This window comes from Cygnus olor, chromosome 5 (genome assembly GCF_009769625.2).
Source record: "Cygnus olor isolate bCygOlo1 chromosome 5, bCygOlo1.pri.v2, whole genome shotgun sequence".
Classification (NCBI taxonomy): domain Eukaryota; kingdom Metazoa; phylum Chordata; class Aves; order Anseriformes; family Anatidae; genus Cygnus; species Cygnus olor.
In genome coordinates this window covers 61,281,759-61,301,384 of record NC_049173.1, presented here as the reverse complement: position 1 = coordinate 61,301,384, position 19,626 = coordinate 61,281,759, and the positions used below count along the sequence as shown (strand labels likewise).

General features: G+C 41.3%; 1 protein-coding gene and 1 long non-coding RNA gene across 4 annotated transcripts in view; both read right to left on the bottom strand.

Annotated features, from left to right (window-relative positions):
* PIK3C2A (phosphatidylinositol-4-phosphate 3-kinase catalytic subunit type 2 alpha) overlaps nt 1-589 on the bottom strand; it is a 49,591-nt gene extending 49,002 nt beyond the window's left edge. The window contains exon 1 of one of the 3 annotated variants that reach the window (XM_040557948.1): nt 477-589. The gene's annotated coding sequence lies outside the window, so the exon portion shown is untranslated. The other 2 variants (XM_040557944.1, XM_040557947.1) reach the window with 2 other exon arrangements.
* Nucleotides 590-4,895: 4,306 nt separating this feature from the next.
* On the bottom strand, nt 4,896-18,871 carry LOC121071495. The gene is made up of 4 exons (XR_005820631.1): nt 18,240-18,871; nt 15,043-15,096; nt 6,419-6,732; nt 4,896-5,803 (listed from the first exon to the last, which is right to left on the bottom strand). It is a non-coding gene; the product is annotated as an uncharacterized LOC121071495 (long non-coding RNA).
* Nucleotides 18,872-19,626: the final 755 nt, after the last annotated feature.

Sequence of the window (19,626 nt, the reverse complement as noted above, 5' to 3'; positions counted from 1 at the left end):
GCACAGGCTCCAGTTAGTGTATTGGTTTCTTCAAGGAAAGGCCACTTGGCTCCAGACGCCTTACTCGCCTTCTCCCACTGGCTTTACCTTCTCCACAACTTCCTTCCACCGTCCGTCTGTTCTCAGCGGATTCGCCCGAGTCGCTCTCGAGTTTTTTGCTGAAGGCGGTGGGATTTACCCCCCTGCAGCTCGCTAGCCCCCGGCAGTACCCTGAGCCCCCCGCCGCCCACAGGACACGGCGGCGTTTCCTCCACGAGCAGCAGGGGCTTTTCGCCGCTCTTCAGCCCCGCTCCAGGAAACGCAGGGCACCGGCAGAGCCCCGCAGGCCCCGCTCCCCGCAGCACACCTGCCTGCCCGGGCCCGGAGGCCCCCCGGAGGCCGAGGGTGGCGGAGCCGCGACCCCCGAGGGGACCCAGCGGAGGAGGGGACCCGGCCCGGAGCGGAGCCGCGGCCCCGTCCCGACACACGGCGCCTACCTCGCAGCGCCGCCGCCCCGCGGCCGCGGCCATTCCGCTTCCTCCCGCCCGCCGCCGGGCTGCAGCCGCCCTCCGGTCCCCCCTCCCTGCTCCGGTCCCTGCCTCTCTTCCCTCCGTCCCTCCCCATTCCCCGCTCCTCCCTCCCGCCCGCCGTGCGCTCACATCCGGCCCCGCGGCCGGGCACCGAGCGGCAGCCGCCGGCGGGGCTGGGCTGCGGGCCGCCCACCGCCATTTCGTCCCCTGTGGGCCCCCATCGCTGCACAAGCTCCAAACAATACAAAACACTACGAAGCGCAGAAGACACACGAGAAGAGCCAGTTTAGAAGCTACAACATAAATGAATTAATGAAGCCGAGTCACAAACTGACTGCCATTTGCCGTGCGATTATAGTTAAACCCCATCACTTCATAATCTAAGCATCTTCTGTAGGGTAAATCCGGACCTGGCACCAGCAGCGCCAGTGAAAGCCCTTGCAAAACCAGAACTTGGAAAAGTTAACACAAAGTATGTTCCTGTAGGAGCATCATAGGCGTGATTCTTTAATTACGCAGATTAACAAAGTTCTTACTGCCATTTAACTCTAAGCCATCAAGGAAGTTTCAGGCTGTCGGTTATTCAGAAAAGAAGCTGATGGTTTCTGATAGCAGACCACTATTTGCAATCAATAAGCACAAAATTCCACTTTGACATCTACCTCCCCAAGACATCTACTTGGCTCTCAAGGTCCAGATTTCTTGCTAGGCAGCGGTCTGTCCTTTAAAAGTGCAGCAAGAGGTGCCCATGTGCACATCCTTTCTGTTTGGCAGTACAGATAATGAATAGCATTGTTTTCTTGTAAGAAAATCCTATAACGACTGACATGGGAAACCCTTTCCTATGAAGAGGGTCTGCACAGCATGCTGGACATAAATTGGAGGCTCATTCTGCTGCGCAACTGAGGGTTTCCACCTTCTAAAGGGAGGTGAGATATCTATACCACCCGCCCTTTCTGTATAGTGTTGGCTCTAATAAACAGCATTTAGGTCACTTTTTAGAGTATGAGTGCCTTTCTTACTGATGGGCCAGTACCTCCTGGTACAAAGCAGAACCTGTGATGTGTGTGCTGCTTTCCTTCTCAGAAAAGGAAACCGCCCTGGATTTCACCTCCTAGTCACTGGCAACAGGGGTTAGTCCTGGGACAACTATTTTTCTATATTTCATCCATCACTAAACAAAGGAGTGTTAATCTGCTTAGCTTGAATAAAAGGCAGCTATCATATCCAAGAATTCCAACAAGACCATGACTATTTGATTGACTAACTACCATCATAATGTTGGTCAATGTGTGACAGCACAAGTGGGTCAAATGTGAACCAGAAGTTGAGAAAGGAAAGATGATTTGGTTCATTCTGCTGATTAATGCACAATCATAGAAGGCCATTTTCATGCTTGCCTGCAAGTCCCATGATAACTAGAACCTTCTGGGACTTTCGCTTAGAAATTATTTCCTTCTTATCAGGAATTTTTCCTGCTATTTAGCATGTATTTTAATAATTTAATCCCACCCTTTTAAGTGATGTCATTACTGCAAAATATTCTTAAGGTACTTCATGTTAAATAGGCACCAATTTCCTTTTATCACACTAAATACAAACCGAATATGCTATTCCTTCCTTAGCTTTTACCCCTTACACTGAAGAGCAACTCCAACACCAATATTTTTGCCTCTGCTTTCATAGTTTCTCAGTGACATTCGCATTAAATGTATACCAATTATCAGGTATGGTCTAGAAGCAGTAACACCCAGCTTTTGGAAACAGCATCTCTATACCTGATGCCAACAAGCATTCTCCATACCTTGGCCTTTACTAATGGTTCTGCTTTGAGAGAGAACTGCTCGGCATTAGAAGCCCGGCTTCAAAGTAGAATGGCACTGTCCCCCAGTTGAGTCAATACAGGGAACAATGACATAGCCTGCAGACTGGCTTACAAATGGGTAATTACAAGTTACACATTACCGCATGAAAACATGACGTCAGTTCCTAAGTATTACTTACACAGGAAGTTACTAATGTGTTGCTGTAAGTACAATGCGCAAGGTGCATATCTCAGCAGTCTCGCTGCCTTGTTACTATCTGTGGTGTCTCAGACATCCACCAAGTATCGCAGCTGCCCTGAGAGTTCTCAGGAAACACCTCGTAGAAATACATCTTGGGGAAAAAAAGGTGTATTGCAGATAGATGAGCACTAAAAAATCCATATAATTTTATGGAGTAGTATTTTTACTAAAATTTAAATTGTAAATTAGAGGCAGAATAAACATAGAGAATTTGTTCAAATGTTTGGACAAAGTGCTGTGCTCATTACTGCTAATACTCAAACTTCACAAAATAATTCCAACATAACACATGCAAAAAAACAAATCACCCTGTGTAAATAATCATACTAATACTGGGATTAACTGGCAATCTGATAAACTGCAGCTGGCAGATGCCTTTTAAAACAATACTTAGGATACAAGAAAGCTCGATGTAGACCCAGATTAAAAGTACAGCTATACCCAACGAAAAAAACAACAACAAAAAAGTGTTTTGGTGAAGGAACATCTGGAAGGTTAAAAAAAAAAATTAAATAACTTTTAGAAGAAAAATGCCTTAATTTTCCTCTCAGCCTGAAACACATTTTATGTAAGCCTTCCAAATTTAACAGATGAATGCCTTAATTTAACTGCTGGAATTGCTACTCGCCCTTTACTAATTGGAAGCAATAAACTTGATGCCTATTGTTAGAGCATCCTTTTTGTGAATGAGAAATTGCTAGTAGAAGCACGGGGATTTTAGAAGGACAAATATGTTTCCTCTGAAAATCGGAAGATGGAACATATTACGCCAAGGACAAAAACCTCTTTGCAAATACCGTGACGAGTACCAGAATATGGTACTTACTTTGTGCAGGAAATCCCCAAACATGTATTCCGAGGAAATTCCCAAACATTTGTTCATCAGGGTGGGGACTGCAACATGAAATTCACCTCCGTCCTGTTGAACACTGTCCTCATCGCAGACCATGTCAGGGCTCCTCGCTGCCTCCTGGAGCAGTGTGGGACAATGGCCCTGCAGGAGCCCACAGATGCATTTGGGGCTGGTGCACAGCACCCGTCCCAAAGCTGCCAGCCTCAACATCACAGGGCCCGTGCAGTTCAAGGAAGCCCTGTGCAGTTTTTACAGCTGGCAAGCTGTGCTTGGGGCTCTAGCTATTCTTGGGCGTGTGGCCCTCAAAAGCATTATGGCCTGGGAATTACACGTATGGTGCAGTTTAGGAACTCAAGTTTGAAAGAAAAAAGCTTAATTGTGATACACACTCAGACTATGCAGGAACTGAAAATTATTCATCTACGTTTATGTCTCCAATGTTAGGCTGCTTTTCAGGAAAGCTATGGCATTCAGTGATGTTTGACTTAGAAGCTAAACGGTTTAAATTAATCTTAAATTATAATTTTAGAATATACTTAGAATCCATTAGCTTGAACAGAGTGACTGCTACACAAATCTACCAATCTTCAGTAACCAAGACAGATCTAATGTCCTCGAGGTGACTATTGCTTACTTAAAGGCAACAGTTTTAAGCTGTTTTGGTAACTTGCATTTGGTAATTTGCATCAAAGTTTTAGCGAGTTCTTTTTTTTTTTTTTTAAACTTTTTTTTTTTTTCCCTAAAACCAGCAGAGGGAGACAGGTTCTTTTTTACTCCAAAACAAAAGTCTTATTTCCTCAAAAACATGCCAAGTTGAACTTTCAGTACAACTTCCTCCATTAGTCTCGCAATACCTTTTCTTGTTAATTTTGAATTTTATTATTAATACTCATTTGGCTTGCTCTAAGTGTTTATTCAAGCTTAAATACCTACTGCTTACATCTATAGATGTTTATTCAATAGTATGTTGTTATTAATAATTCATTGTGAAGTTCTTTCAGGAAAAAATGGGATATCAGTGTTGGTAATGAATTTTTTAATGAAGATAAATAGGCCATGGTTGTTTTTATTGTTTCACTGTTATGCAATAGATCACGTGTTTTCACTGGGTAAGGTTTATATATAGCTCTTAAAATCTACACAATAATTTCAGCTATGTATGAGTTACATTTAACCTCAAACATAAGAAAGTTCCCCTTTGCAAACCAAAATAGAAAAAAAAAAAGCCAACAACCGAAATCAACAACAAAGAAAAGACACTAATAGTTGCAAGTGCAAGTAAAATCTTCTTTTAGGTTAATTTCTTAGGACCCAAGTCCTGTTTCAGTAAGCGAGAATTTAGGTACTAGAAGCCAAAACACTATTACAGATCTTGGCACAGAGAATTAGGTATTCCCTGCATCATTTAAATAACACCTCTACGGCATAGCATGACAGGGCACACATTTGAAATTCATAAAAGATTTCTCATATTTACCCCAATTTCTTCAAGCAAATTATGTCTAGAAGAGCTGTTGGACCAGGAAACCTAAGAACATAATTTAATATATTTTACTACTGGTTTTACTGTAAATATTGTGATAAAATTTCTTTTCCATATAACTTTTTATAGATTGCTTGCATAGAGAGGAAATTATATGAAATGGTTTTGGATAGGAATGACTGTGCTCAACTGAAGACACGCACAATTTCTGTCATTTGAAGGTTTTAAATAAAAAGAAGCTTCTGAACATTCCTCAAATGGAGTGGAAGTGGAAAAGTTAGAAAACACAAGCAGAAGCTGTGTCAGTGCTGCAACATATTCGGGAAGCACCATGGGATAGTTTATAGCCTACAGTATGCATCAGTAAGAACAATTAATGTAAGAATGATGCCAGAAAAACCCGAGGGAGAAACTGTGGACAACAGGATGCGTACCTGGAAATAGCAATCATTCCTTGGGTAAAGGTAATTGAGGTAATTGGGAAGACTTCTGGCAAATTAGGTGCTTGAAATCCCAATCACAGCAAGTCATGCTTAATCAGACATCTAAAGACAGAGGATGTTAAATCTTCATATTGACTGCTCACCAGAATTGCCCTTTATTGAAGGATTAAAAGAAAACAAACCAGCAACAGCCGTAGGAATCCTACAGCATGAGACTTCCACAGGGATCTTTATCAGGTTGTTGAGAAAAAGGCTACAGGGACTTCTCCCAGCTGCCCCAAACCCTGCAGCCCAATGGACAATCCCAGCCCCCACCAGCAAAATCTGATATTCCTTTCCAGTATGAGCTAACCGCCTGAGGCTTCCTGTAGTCTTGTAGTAACCCCGGGTTCATTAGTAACATGACTTCTCAGGTCTTCAAGCGTTGCAATCAATGGAGATATTCTACCCTTAAGAAAAAGGAACAATTTCTTATGTCATACGTTTGTTCATAATCACACAGTATACGATGCTGAGAAGAAATGCTCATATCAAATGCATTCAGTGAGGTAGTTTTCATACCCCCATCCAAGTCTAATTCTATCATGGCTTGGCCCTTAATCCTTGTATTCTGGTATACAATTTTTTTGTAGTTTCCACAAGGGAAGTTAAGCACACAATGTGTTTCCTGGAGGACATTAGTAAAACTGGTTATCAGGTTAAGGGTCAATGATTCAAATTCAAGATTTTACTTAGTAGATGCTCTGGAAGCAGCAGAATTGATTTAAAATGCTTGAAATCCTTGCCAAGATGCTTTAGTTGGTAAATAAGCATCTCAAGCTTAGGAATGACACTTATGTAAGAGCAGAGTACTGGCACATTATTCAAAGGGACTTATTGCTTGCATTTGTTATTTACTTTGTTATTTCATGAGTAGAAAGATACCCATGCATCTGAAGGACAAAACTGAATATTGTTTTAATAAAAGCGATCTCTGAGTTCAGTGGAAGACTTTTCAGATAAGACAGCGGTAGTCAGCACCCAGCAAAAAGAAGCTAACATTATTAATACATGTTGCAACTCACCTAAACAACTTTAGATAGAGTTCATGTGTGTGTGGGAGGAGAAAAGTAGCGTGTGTTCACATACACACCTCACTTCAAGGAGGAGGACTACTCATCAGCACACCACACAGTTCTGGCCTCATTACAAAAGCTGTCTTCATGGATACTCCTCGCCCACCAGAGTAATCCTACCAAATCTATCTGGAGTTCTATGGGAACGAGGTTTATGCACCCAAGCATCTGTGTGCAGAACACATTACGAACACCACTTATCTTCCAAGGTGTCAGAGGAATCGCCTGGTCAGCAAAGCTTCTCAAGATCCACAGTCATTCCTCTGCAATGAAGCAGTGACACATCAGGTCATAAAGAAATACAGCACTCACCCTAATTAAAAGCATCACTCGAGCAGTATTGAAGCACTTGCAAACCTAGTATTAACATTAAGAAAATTACTTATTTTCTAAATATAAATGTAATATTAAGAAGTAGTAGGCCTTTGCTTGAGAAACGCACTGTAGAGTAGCTGAAGGATATGGAAGACCATACGGGTGAGAGCATGGCACTTCAATGGAGTGTCAAAGGCTAATTCTGCCTATGACACAATACCTTATTTGACACAGTACAGCAAGTATTTAAGTTTATGCTTGTGTGTGGTGAAAGTACAGAGTGGTCTAGTGACTCCTTAAAGCTTTCTAGTGGAAAAATTTTTTGCTACCTATTTTAACTAAATCCCGAACATTTCAAGGAAAAAAAAAAAAGTTAATATAAATACTACTTTCATTAGCGCAGTGCATAGCCCTTTGGAAGAGCAGGAATTCCTCACCCAAGTCAGGAATCACATTGCAGTAGCATTAAGCCTGATCTTAATTTTGTATATAATATTTTGGTATTTGATGTTTTTCTCTGCTTTCATTTAAAGCAGAGCCTAAATACAAAATTATCTTTGCTTTGTTCAACTAAAATCAATGGATGATTCCACCTGCAACATCTTGGCAACCCCCAAAGATACCTAGCTGAATCTTTGACCTGTGGGAAACTACTTATTAAAATACCAAACTAATGTAAAGGTAGGTCCTCCAGCTATTTGTTCGTACTCTGTTAGCAAGGTCGTCCTGTCCTTCCTAGTCTCACATAATTAGAAACAAATCTGACTCTAACTTGGTCATTAGATTTTGAAGTAAAATGCCTGTCTCCTATCTGATACTAAAAGCCTTTTAAAATCTGCAAGGTTTAAGCGAGAAAAGTATTTTTTTCTTTAAAAAAAATCCTTTCTGAGATTCAAAACCGGAATAAAGATTAATATGTTAGTCTTATAAAATGGCCCAGCCATGCAGTGAAGCATTATATATGTAGTTTCTGACTACCATACTTTCTAAAGCAGCAAAGAACATGCAGTACTGATCATCACTGATCTCTCTTTGGTTAAGAGGCTTTAATAGTTTCTTCAAAAGACAGACAGAAGTGGACTTTTTTCAAGCCCCCCAAATACAGGAAACAACAGCTATCATCTTCCAAGGCTTTTAGAAAATTCTCTGGATGGCTTTGAGTATGTATACAGTGAATTCTTACAGCTTTCACTAAAAGGCCAAGATTTTCTTTTTTTCCTTTCCTAAAGTTATTGCTGTCACAAATTCCAGATGTTAGAATAGTCAGACTAAAATCCTAGTCTCAATTGTATAACTTAGAAAAATATTTTAAATACCACAGATTCATAAACCCTGCAGTCACCACACAATTTTCAAAGGAAAATGGCAAGGTAGCCTGACAGCTGCAGAGGGCTTTTGCTGAAAGCATTTAAAGAATTCTTCTTTAATCTGATCTTAATGGAAATTAAGCTTTACTCACTTTCTCTTTGCACTGAAATTAACAGGGTTGATCTCACAGATAACTAAAACATTCCCTGAAAGTTTGGAATCAGTTACATGCAGTCTCAGAAGTTATTATCACCTTGGATTCATAGAAAAAAAAAAGAACCATAGCAAAAAGCTGAAACTGTTTCTGTAACAGCACGTATCATAATGCAGTTTGACAAGACTCCATCTCACACCTCTGTACAGGCGAATTGCAGCAAACCCTAGAGTACAACCAGCCTCTGAAAAGCACACCACATGGTAGGTTGCACGTGGTTAAGACCAGAGCACAGGTATCCAACTTCCCAACAGCTCTTCCAGAAACTCCCCTTGAGCCCTAAATGACTTCAGAAATCCTCATCACTTTTGAATCTCATTTCAAGCGTCCTGCTTTTAAGAAGTCAGTATCCTTTATGAGCATAATCACCAAACCCATTTTTTCACTGTGGTATTTCTCTTCTTCCCCTTCTTATATAAGCATGCAGTTATTTCACCACATAGCATTGCAGTCAGTGACCTGGACCAAGTCACTAAGAGTCAAAATGCGCTTTTGTAACAATGAAAACTCTGCAACTCATTAGGAACCATTAATTCATTAACAGAGAACAAATGCTGTATTATGCTCTCAACGAAGTGCACACAGAATGGACTGCCACGCATGGAAACTTGAGAGTACTAATAGAGCATGACTAGCACCTTTGCAAATAAAGGACTTGAAAGACAAACACCGTGCCTGCCTAATGGCAAAAGGCAGACAGATGAAATGACAGAGGTGGAGCTTATATTGAAAGCTTTTTTTTTTATTTTATGAAACCCATGCTTAAGCTGTATGCCGCTCTGTAATCATTAAGCACTAGGAATAAAAGCTTTAGGCTATTACTATGAAAGAGGATTTACAAAAATCTGGTGCCGGTATCTCTACTGGCTTTGAAAACCCTCAAACAATTGAATAATCTGATGGTAGTTACTACTAACCCTTAGCGACACAGAAGTCAAAACATTTTGATGCATGGAAAAGATCAATTCTTGCCTAGAACTTGAGTCCTCTGAGGGACCCTATGACCACAGTCATTAATTTAAGTAGTTTTGCCTTAGGATGATACAATAAGGCCTGAAGGCTGTATTCAAGTATCTTAAAAAAAAAAATCCAACACCTTTGTCTGGTCACTTCAGTTGGTAAAGTTCCTTAAAGCCTCAGAAAATACTATTAATCTCAAAAGGATATAAGCAGCAATATTTGCTTCTATCTCTGCAAGGAGAGCAATTTCACTCAATATATGGAACCCACGTCCTTTGCAGTAGCCTGGGGAAGGGTGTCTCTTGGGGGGGATTGGTAGGGGCTGCACATGTCCCTTTGCACAAGAAGTTTTGAGGAGAGGCTCAGACAAGCTAGAGAAGAACAGATGAAGAGGAATTGCTGCTAGCTAAGGCTTGTCATCCTCTGCTAATGAGACAACTGAACCTGAACCATTTCCTAGATGAAGCTCTATGCTTGCAGTACCAGGCTTGTTGAAAGAGTTTGGTAACACTGTTACAACAGACACAGTTTGCTTAGGCAAACCAGTTTGCATTGGCTTCAGCTTACCAGCCTGCAAAATGGACATTATCTAACTGCGGCTTTGTGAGACAAGGAACAATTGCAGAGTGCGTTCAGATATGCCGATGAAAGCTCTTACATTGCATTTTACATTTTCGTTGGTGGAACGTCTGAATATGGAAGCGCAATGCTGGGAAAGTTAGGCCAGAAGAAATAACAGAAAATGAAATAAAGCCCAGAAGAAGTGTTGCTGTCCTGATCTATTTTTGCAGGTCAGCCTGTCTCACAAACATTCCCAGCTGCACCTTTCACAATTGTAAACATTTCCAGCAGCTGCAGCAAGTCCCACAAAGGTACGTGGCATTAGCTATCTATTATTCCAACATAAACACCAGAAAGGTAAGCAGCTTGTAGCTAAGCAATTCTAGGAAGCACATAGGCATTGGGTCACAGTGCAGTTTTTGCACTTTTAAGCTGTATCAACCATTTCAGAATGAAAGCTTCTGGTTTTCTTTTCCAGAATGGTGCTTGCTCCTAACATTTCTTGCTTCTCAACAAATAGACCATTCAGGTCAAGTACAACTTCCCATCCAAATCTGATAGTCAATAAAATTAACGGTTAGATATCAAAGCACGTGTCTGTACAGATTGTCTTTTGAAATAAAGCTCAGGCTATGCAACAAAATATTATGCTGGTCTGTCCATTGGCCTGCTCCAGGATAGATAACTTCTTTAGAACAGTCTTGAATTATGATTTATTTCTATTCCTCTACAGTAGGTAGAAGTCTGCATTTTCATTTTTTAAACACCCACCCTGGCAGAGACAAGCAAATTACACGCAGTACTCTTTCAGATATTCTTACCCAGTCTGATTTTTGTGACATTTCTTTGCTTTTGAGGTAAGGAAAGATATTTGCAGTGCAGTATTAAAAAAGTAGGAATTGACAAAGAATAAAGAACAGTAGCTGATAAAGTGCAACTTGTGACGGTATGAAACTACTTCTAAGCTACTTGTATGTTTAGCTAGGGTTTATACAGGTCAATACAAAGCATGCAAGGTCCCTCTGACACCTCTTGCAGAAATCCCTTTTTAAAGCTTCAAAGAAAGGAAGAGTTGGGATGGTTTCCTTTTCTGTAATAAAGTCAGCCCTTGCTACAGAGTATTTACACCTCTTGATCATACTACTACTAAAGAGTAAGTGTTTCATCTCTGATGTAGACAAAATGTTTCCTGATGGCCAGGGTCCAAACCAATGCAGGATGGAACAAGCCATAGCCTCCCATTATTGTAACATTCAAATTTCCTCAGCAAGTTTTTCAGGAACAAGATAATATAGGGGCCAACAAAGGCACCAGTAACACTTTTTGCTACATACTGTTCCTTTTTTCCCGTGTGAGGAAACACACACCTCTGTCTAACTCATTGTTTTGACGAGCAGACCAAGGTATTCCTTTGTTTTATTTTCAACTTCCAAAACTGTAAATACTGTGGACATCTGTAGAGCAGTACTGACAAATATGCATGTTTCACTTCAGCATAACCAGAAGTAGCATGGACAAAAGGGTGATTGCTTCACACTGTGGAATGTCTAGAAAGATCAGGGAAATGGTCTCCAGACCAGAAATGCTCTTGTGATGGTTTCATGAGAAGACTCAGTCTCCAGTACATTCCCCATGGAATGGTAGCAGGGAAAAAGCAGACTGTAGACGCACAGAGGATTCAGGGGAGTGACAGCCACTTCTCCACGAGCTTGGCTACAGAGCACAAAAAGGAAAGGTGGTAAATTCTCGTTTAAATCTTCAACTTCCTGAAAAATATTCATAAAATACACACCCACCTGCACGTTGGCTCAAACTCATGCATGCTTACACTCACAAGTACGCACTCATACTGGCAACTCTACACTCACACACACCTCCCTCGTGGCCATTTGCTCATGTACGCTTAGTCTTGCTGTCACACACACTCCCATGTTCTCACACACCTACTTACACAGCTGCACCTCCTTGCACTAACAAGTGTCGTCCCCCCCCACCCCCCCCCTTCAAGATTTTCTTACTAGAACTGGTAACTCTTCAGCTATGCATTTTGTATTTTTAACACTAAGTTTTGCTAATAGCGCTAGTTGTTTTGTCTGTAATTAAATTCATTGGGAACTAAGCACCGCTAATTAAAAAGCCTAAAAGAAAATGAAGACCTTTGGCTTGTACAATTCACGATGCAAGGTAATAGCACTTTTCACCCATAAGAGCAGACCTGTACTTTGCACAACACACAGGAAAGTGAAAAACGTGTGCTGAACTTTACTCTCGGATACATCAGATCCTACCACATCTCTCCCCACAAAGCAGTTAAGCTTATATTTTAACTCTGATTTGCAACCCAGCCCATAAGGTGGGATAATTTCATAGAACAGACAGTTTAGAACATGCTAAACCAGCAAAACAGAGATAGCAGTGTTCAGCACACACTGTTGAATCTGCCAGCTGATTGTTTATCTGATGGCCTTTTTGCTTGTATTATGAGGAACAGTGAACATGTCTTTTTACCTACAGCATGACACTCATTGTGTTACGGGAATAGATCTGCGTGCCATATTGAAGATGCGGGTATACAAGGGATTTATATAACATTTATATTTACATAACAATCCTTTGCATTTTGTACTCTCGTTTTCCTAGCAATTCCATCATTTCTGATACTTAATATTTTGGCCTCCACTGAGCACTGATATTTTCACAGAACTTTCTTATTACGCATCCACAATTGGAGGAATAGAAGAGAGTCTGAAGCCTGCTATTTGGGATGAAACATTAAGATTACCTTTTCCTCAAGGCAAATCAGTTTACATATTAATGTATTGTTTGCTGCTTTATCACCCGGCTGAGTATCGCGATAGCCTCTGCTGCTCTGGAAGTAAAGGTCAGCTTTCAATTTTATTACTAAGTAATCCCCTTTCACCAGCAAGCTTTCCCACATCATTTTCTACCCTTTTTGGGATCGCCTATGGTAACATTGAAGCAGAGCAGCCTGATAAAAGTTCCTGGGAAACACTACCACTGACTGCACTCCATTAGCCACAAGTTTATTAAAAATAAGTAGATACAACAAGAAACTTAAACACCCCAAGCATAAAGCCCTCTGTTTAGCTCTGACTTTTCCTGCAATAACAACAATAATTAAAAGCATGTAATTATGACAGGAAAAAAAGTAGATACGATTTTAAAGAACAGGCATTTTTTAGAACGACTACCACAATCTTATAAATATCTGGAAGAATGTCAGCTTTTTCCTGATTTTCAGGAGTTACTCATATTCATTATGACCAGAAAGCCATTATATAAACCTCAGGTGACTTGAAAAATACATAATAAAATGCTGATTTACCTGGGAAATAAAATAAAAACTGTATCATGAATAAAGAAGTAGATTTTCTTTTAATGAGACATTTATGGTACTTCTTGCCCAACATGAAACTGTTATGAGATGCATACACTGTACATGCTTTACCACAAACCCTTCCTTCTACTTTTTAGTCTTTCCCTTAACGGAAATCAGAAACCCATAGAGTGGTGTAAGCAACACACTTGTTCCTGCAAACACAGTACGCCACCATTTACTTCTTGTTTCTCTTGCAGTTTATGTCATTTCCAAGCCCCCCCCATTTCAGCTGGGAGCTTTTACAAGCTAAGAGGTCTTACCTCCTTCTTAAGCAAGATATCATTCCTCATCTTTTTGCAATATTTCCATGTTGATGCAAGTCTAAAGTTATCCTCATGTGCTGTACCAGTATTCATCTGATTTTCCCTCCACCTTAAAGAGTGAAACTTGTTTTTTGAAACTAAGCTGTCTTCCTCAACTCACTGTGTCTTTTCCTCCAGAATACATTATAGCTCTTGCCTCAGCTATAACCATAAATATTTAGGCAGCAAGATCACACCTGTTTCTCTGACCACATTCCCTTCTTTGTTTCTAGAATACCCTGCATTTTTACCAGATTTTGTTAAACATGCGTGTAAAGCTTCCTCTACATAGAGAAAACTGTCAACATAAAGCTAAAATTGTCAAAGAAGCCTTCCTTCCCCTATTTCTAACTGTAAGCCCTGAGTCGCTGGCTTACTTCTTTTGAAAAATATATTTTAAGTTTCAGAGAAACAGAGATATTCAAAAACAGTAGTCCTAGATCTAAACAAATGCTTAAATGTTTTGCTGCACTGCAACCTATATATTCCTGTTTTCAGATTATTTGGCTGCTAAGTTTAAGAGTTGTTGAATTTAAAAGCTGCATCTGGTTAAGCATGTTTACCTCCATAAAACACATCCAATTGCAACAGAATCCTTTTTGATCGGATCAAAATTTATTATTGTTATTCTAAAGGAGCTGTCTTATTAAAATTCAGCAAATAAAATTTTACATTACGAAAGCATTTCTTTATCCTCACACTTTTCAACCCTAAGTTCACAGTATTTTGTTTTTCTTTTCACTTAGAATACACAGAAACATTTTTAACCTTAGATAATCAGTCTAATAATTAATGCTTCATACAACAAAATCTACAGCAGAAGGCCAACTAGATACATGCCCAAGAAAGGACAGGCAGAAGATGACAGGATAGCTTTAGAGTTACAACTTGCATAGACGGAGGTTTCTTGTTCTGTGTCTGAACTGTTCAGCACCTAATAGAAAGAGGTCCCAGAGTTCCTACTACTGCAAAATAAATAGCAGTAATAAGGATAACTCTTCTTTATTCTAGATTTTTTTTTGTCAGTGTGAGAAGATAAATTTCATTTCTACCTCTCTAAATTAACTAGTGCAATGAAATTTTCCTCAAGCAATGCAATAAATACATTCTTGTTACATGTAATGTAATTATAACTAACACCAGAACAGGTTGAAGAGGTATCTAATAGCTAACCAGAACAATCCACCAGTTTTTTTGTTCCAGTTAATCACAGGACATGACCAGAAGCACATCCACCAAGAGACCAAACTGCAGGCACTCCCAGTCACAAGACAGGCACACATCCCACCCCATGGCTGTGGTTGTGCTGCCAGATGTGTGAGGGGGCATTGGTGCAGCCCCAGAAAACCAAGGATACACCCTACAGTTAAACCCCTCCACCCTTGAGTTAAAGCAGGTTCCAGCCTGAAATGAAATAGCCACAGTGTGGGAAGAAAAATAAGCAGCATAACTAAGCTAAAGTACTTGTCAACTTGTCAAACTGAATGTGAAAACTATCCTGAAATAGTCAAACCTATGATGGATGTCTTCTCCACTCCAAGCAGCAGGATTTACAACAACATGGGACCTGCAAGAAGAAAAAAAAAAAGATCTTCTTGTTTCTAGAACCTCAAAATCTTTCTGCTTTTTTCCCTGCCGAGAGCTGAGATCTCAAGCTTTGTGCAGAATAGCTGCCATGATGTAAGAACATGTTGTGATTTCATTCATGGAAACTTATTCATGAATTCACACCTTTGTCTTACAAGGCAACAGATTAGAAATATTCCCTCTGCTCAGCCAGGAAGGGGTTCTTAAAAGTGATAGCGGTTTTCAGCTGTGAATTGCAACTTTTGGGCTAGCTCTATCCAAAGTCTTTTGCTCTAGATTTCATCAGGCTTGTAGTACCCAAAAATAATATACAATGCTACTGCAGTTCTGCAGTAGAAAGAGGTATCTTACAACAGTAAGTTCACCTCAGTTGTACAGGGATTAATAAATCAGACCCATATATCAACTACTAGAGTAAGACAACTTCCATATCTGTTAACAACAAAAGATCTGGCACACTTTGAGACAAATATTTCTCCCTGACTAGAAGACAGAATGAGCAATTACAAACAAAAACCCACAACCCTGTAATTGCACACTTTTAGATTTGTGAAGTACTATTAACAGCCTGAAGGTTACTGAATTTTCACCTAGGAATCGTGCTGAACTCCTCCGTAAATCCATAAGTCCTCTACACCCATATTAGTCAGAAACTCATACCACGGCTTAAATGTAAGGAAGTAATTTTGCTGAGAGAAAGTCCAGCCTTATTACAACAGGGGCCAATACCCAACAAAATACGTAACTGGTACAGAACAAGCATCCAGAAAGCCAGGATATGGCCATAACTGATAAACTAATTAAGCCAATAACTACATTTGGATACAGACTTTCCAACTGCTTACACATATAAATAAACCTGGGTAGTATTAACCACTGAGAACACGAACTATACTTGTTCAAACTTGGGAAAGATTCCAGGCACAGGTTTAACACAGAAAGAAAATGCATGGGCCATACGCCAGGCTAACAGAAACCTCATACAATTCCTTGGAAACCAATGCCTTCTCAAGCAGACATGAACCACAGCAGAGTCTCACCAGTGAATTAAATGCATTCTTACCTGTCACTTTCGTATGAAATCCACAGCCTAGATCCCCCCCCAGACTTCCCCCCCCCCCCCCCCCCATTCTAGATAAATTAGGCATTTAACCATGACACTCTTAAATTTACCATCACTATTTCATTTCCATTTCAGGTCTGTGGTTATGTCTATTAACTCACTGCTGTTGAGAAACAGAGAAAATTACTTCAGCAGCCTCATTTCAGTGGCTAGCAGGTACTTGTACACGTCACAGGAAACCACATGGTGTGCTAGTTAAACATGACTTTCTCAATAACACCACTGCCACGGTCAGAAAGGCATGGAGAACAGACATTCCCCCACCCTTCATTTCTAGGTGTTTTTTCCCCAATTCAATTGCGAAGTTATACGGCTTTAATACGGCTTCTGTCACTACTGCTGCTTGTGGTGGACAGAACTGTGCGGGGAAAAAAAAAATGCTTAGCACCAACAGTTACTTCGGACAGCCTTGAATTTACCATCTGACTCTGTGGTTGAAACAGAAACTAGTGCTAATAAGTTAGCCTTTCTACACACTTTTACTCTGAAGAAGTAAAACTTTCTGCTGTTAATGGCAAAAGTAGCATCTGTCATTGCACTTCCCAGAGCAGAGAGACAGAAGAGCAAGGCTCAGGATGCAGAATTTAGGACTCCTGCATCAGAGACATTTCACTACCTAATGCTCTACCAGTGGGAGTTGTAGCATCAATAACCTTCCATGAAATAATAAAAGAATAACACCAAAAAAGTATCAAGGGCATTCTGGTATACAGAAGCCCTCTTCAAATTCTCCCTATTTCACAGAATCACAGAATCGTCTAGGTTGGAAGAGACCTCCAAGATCATCTAGTCCAACCTCTGTCCTAACACTAACAAGTCCTCCACTAAACCATATCACTAAGGACTACATCTAAACGTCTTTTAAAGACCTCCAGGGATGGTGACTCAACCACTTCCCTGGGCAGCCCATTCCAATGCCTAACAACCCTTTCAGTAAAGAAGTTCTTCCTAATATCCAACCTAAACCTCCCCTGGCGCAACTTTAGCCCATTCCCCCTTGTCCTGTCACCGGGCACGTGGGAGAACAGACCAACCCCCACCTCACTACAGCCTCCTTTAAGGTACCTATAGAGAGCGATGAGGTCTCCCCTGAGCCTCCTCTTCTCCAGGCTGAACAACCCCAGCTCCCTCAGCCGCTCCTCGTAAGACTTGTTCTCCAGACCCCTCACCAGCCTTGTCGCCCTTCTCTGGACTCTCTCGAGCACCTCCATGTCCTTCTTGTAGCGCAGGGCCCAAAACTGAACACAGTACTCGAGGTGCGGCCTCACCAGAGCCGAGTACAGGGGGACAATCACCTCCCTAGACCTGCTGGACCTATTTTTACTACCATATTGGAACAGCATAACAAAATGGTAGCCAAAGACAGTCATACTCTGCCATACTATGTCCAGTGCAGAGAACTGCGTTTCTCAATTCCAGATTAAATCAACTACTTCCCTTGCAATACTGAAATCCTAAGTGGTTTTCAAACCTTGCAGCTTCCTGAATGCTTAAACTGAAGTAACTGTTAAACATCCAAAGACTATTTCTTAAACCACCTAAAACAGCAATCAAACAGCTTTAGAAGATATGTAGCCAACCCCAGTGGAGGTCAGATCTAAACAGACCCCCAAATCCCCCCCCCCAAACCCAAAGGAATTAAATAAAAAGAGAAAAGGTTAAAAAGCAAAAGCCAGAAAAAGTAGATTCAATCTTAAATGCATTGACATCTTGTAAATTGTAACAGAAGAAGAAACTGAATAGACATAAAGCAGGAAATCATAACAGAACAAACTTAGTCATTGCATTAAAGTGAACAAATGTATTTTAATCTCATAGAATACACCAAGATGCATTTTCCTGCATTCAGACGTCCCATATTGATAAAGTCAATAGTGATAGGATTATTGCCTGGGCACCCTGGCCACAGATATTTTTACTATCGTGTATTCTAAATCAGCCCTCAAAGAGCTTGGCATTGTGCCTGACAGGGGAAAACAACATTGTATGTCCTATATTACCATAGGCACCAAGGGCACGCTTCCACCCAGCTTCTTTTTTCTTTGATGCCAATAGTGGTTCCACCTGTCCCCCATGCTCCCCTTCTTCACTGTTCCTAGTAGTTGGGAAAAAAAGCATGCCTTTTAAATACAAGAAAACAAACTGATCTATCTTGCAACCTTGCAACTTCTTATTCAAATGCCAAAGTAGCGTGGCAGAACAGCATGAAGATGGCAGTAGGAAGATGGTGGTGTCAGCTTCTTCGGCTGGCACAGCTGCTGGGGATAAAGGGGCACAGAATGGCATCCTCCCCTGTCACAGACTACTTCTTTCTCACAATTATATTTCACAGAAAACAAAAGGGCAAACTGTGCCCTTGTAGCTGTGTTATAAAAACCTAGCTGTGCTATAACACTCAGCCAAGCTGCAAAAGGTGAGGACGACTGCATTCCCAGCAGCTCCACGTCACTCAGGGAAACGTCAGCCAGGGCACCAGAACACGTAACACAAACGCTCCTGACAGCACGCAGGTGACGACACTGGGCCTGTGCCATGCAGTCAGGGCACCGTGTCCCTGCTGACAACCAGGCACATTTGTGTGTATATATATATGTGTGTGTATATATATATATATATATAAATGTCAAAGGTCTAGTCCCAGACAGCTCTCCTCCTGCAGCACTGAGGTATTCCCAGACAGGACACGGAGCAGCAAGCTTGCAGGTTCTTTTTGTACAGATTTTTGGCACGTTTTCAACTGGACTTTAAGTATCGTGTGCTTGTTTCAGTTGTGCCATCAAAAAGGCTGCTTACATTTTTATAGTAAGCTGCTCGTGATTACTGAACTGCTCACATGAATTCATGCACAATCAATTCCAGGGCTTCCAGGTCCCAAACCAATGGTCTGCAAGCTAGTAAAGGACATTAACTAGCCACAAGACTGTTTCTGAAGTGGAAAACGTTGTGGGAAAACATCATTCCACAGTATCGAGCAGTATTTTCTGGAGAGAGAGGGAAGGTGCGAGCAGTACCAGCCCCGTTGCTTTAGTAGCTCTCTGTCACCACAGGCGTCGTTATTTACAGCTCACACCCCCCTTCTCTCCCACACGCATAACCCAGTGGCTATCAAGAACCACTTGGGAACTCCTTGAATCGCTAAACAGTTGATTTTTCCTCATTTCTATGAAATGCTGTGAGAAGTTATTAAAAAAAAGGAAAGGGCAGCCGGATCGCACCTCAGCCCGCGCTGCCCGAGGCGGCCATCAGCACCATCCCCCCCCGCCAACTGCGTTCCCGCCTCCCGCTGCCAGCCCCGCCTCGCGCCGGCCGCCACGTTCCTGCTCCCCCCCCCCCCGGATTGGGCGTCCGGCGTTGCCCAATCGGAGCTCTCCGCGACGGCCGCGCCGG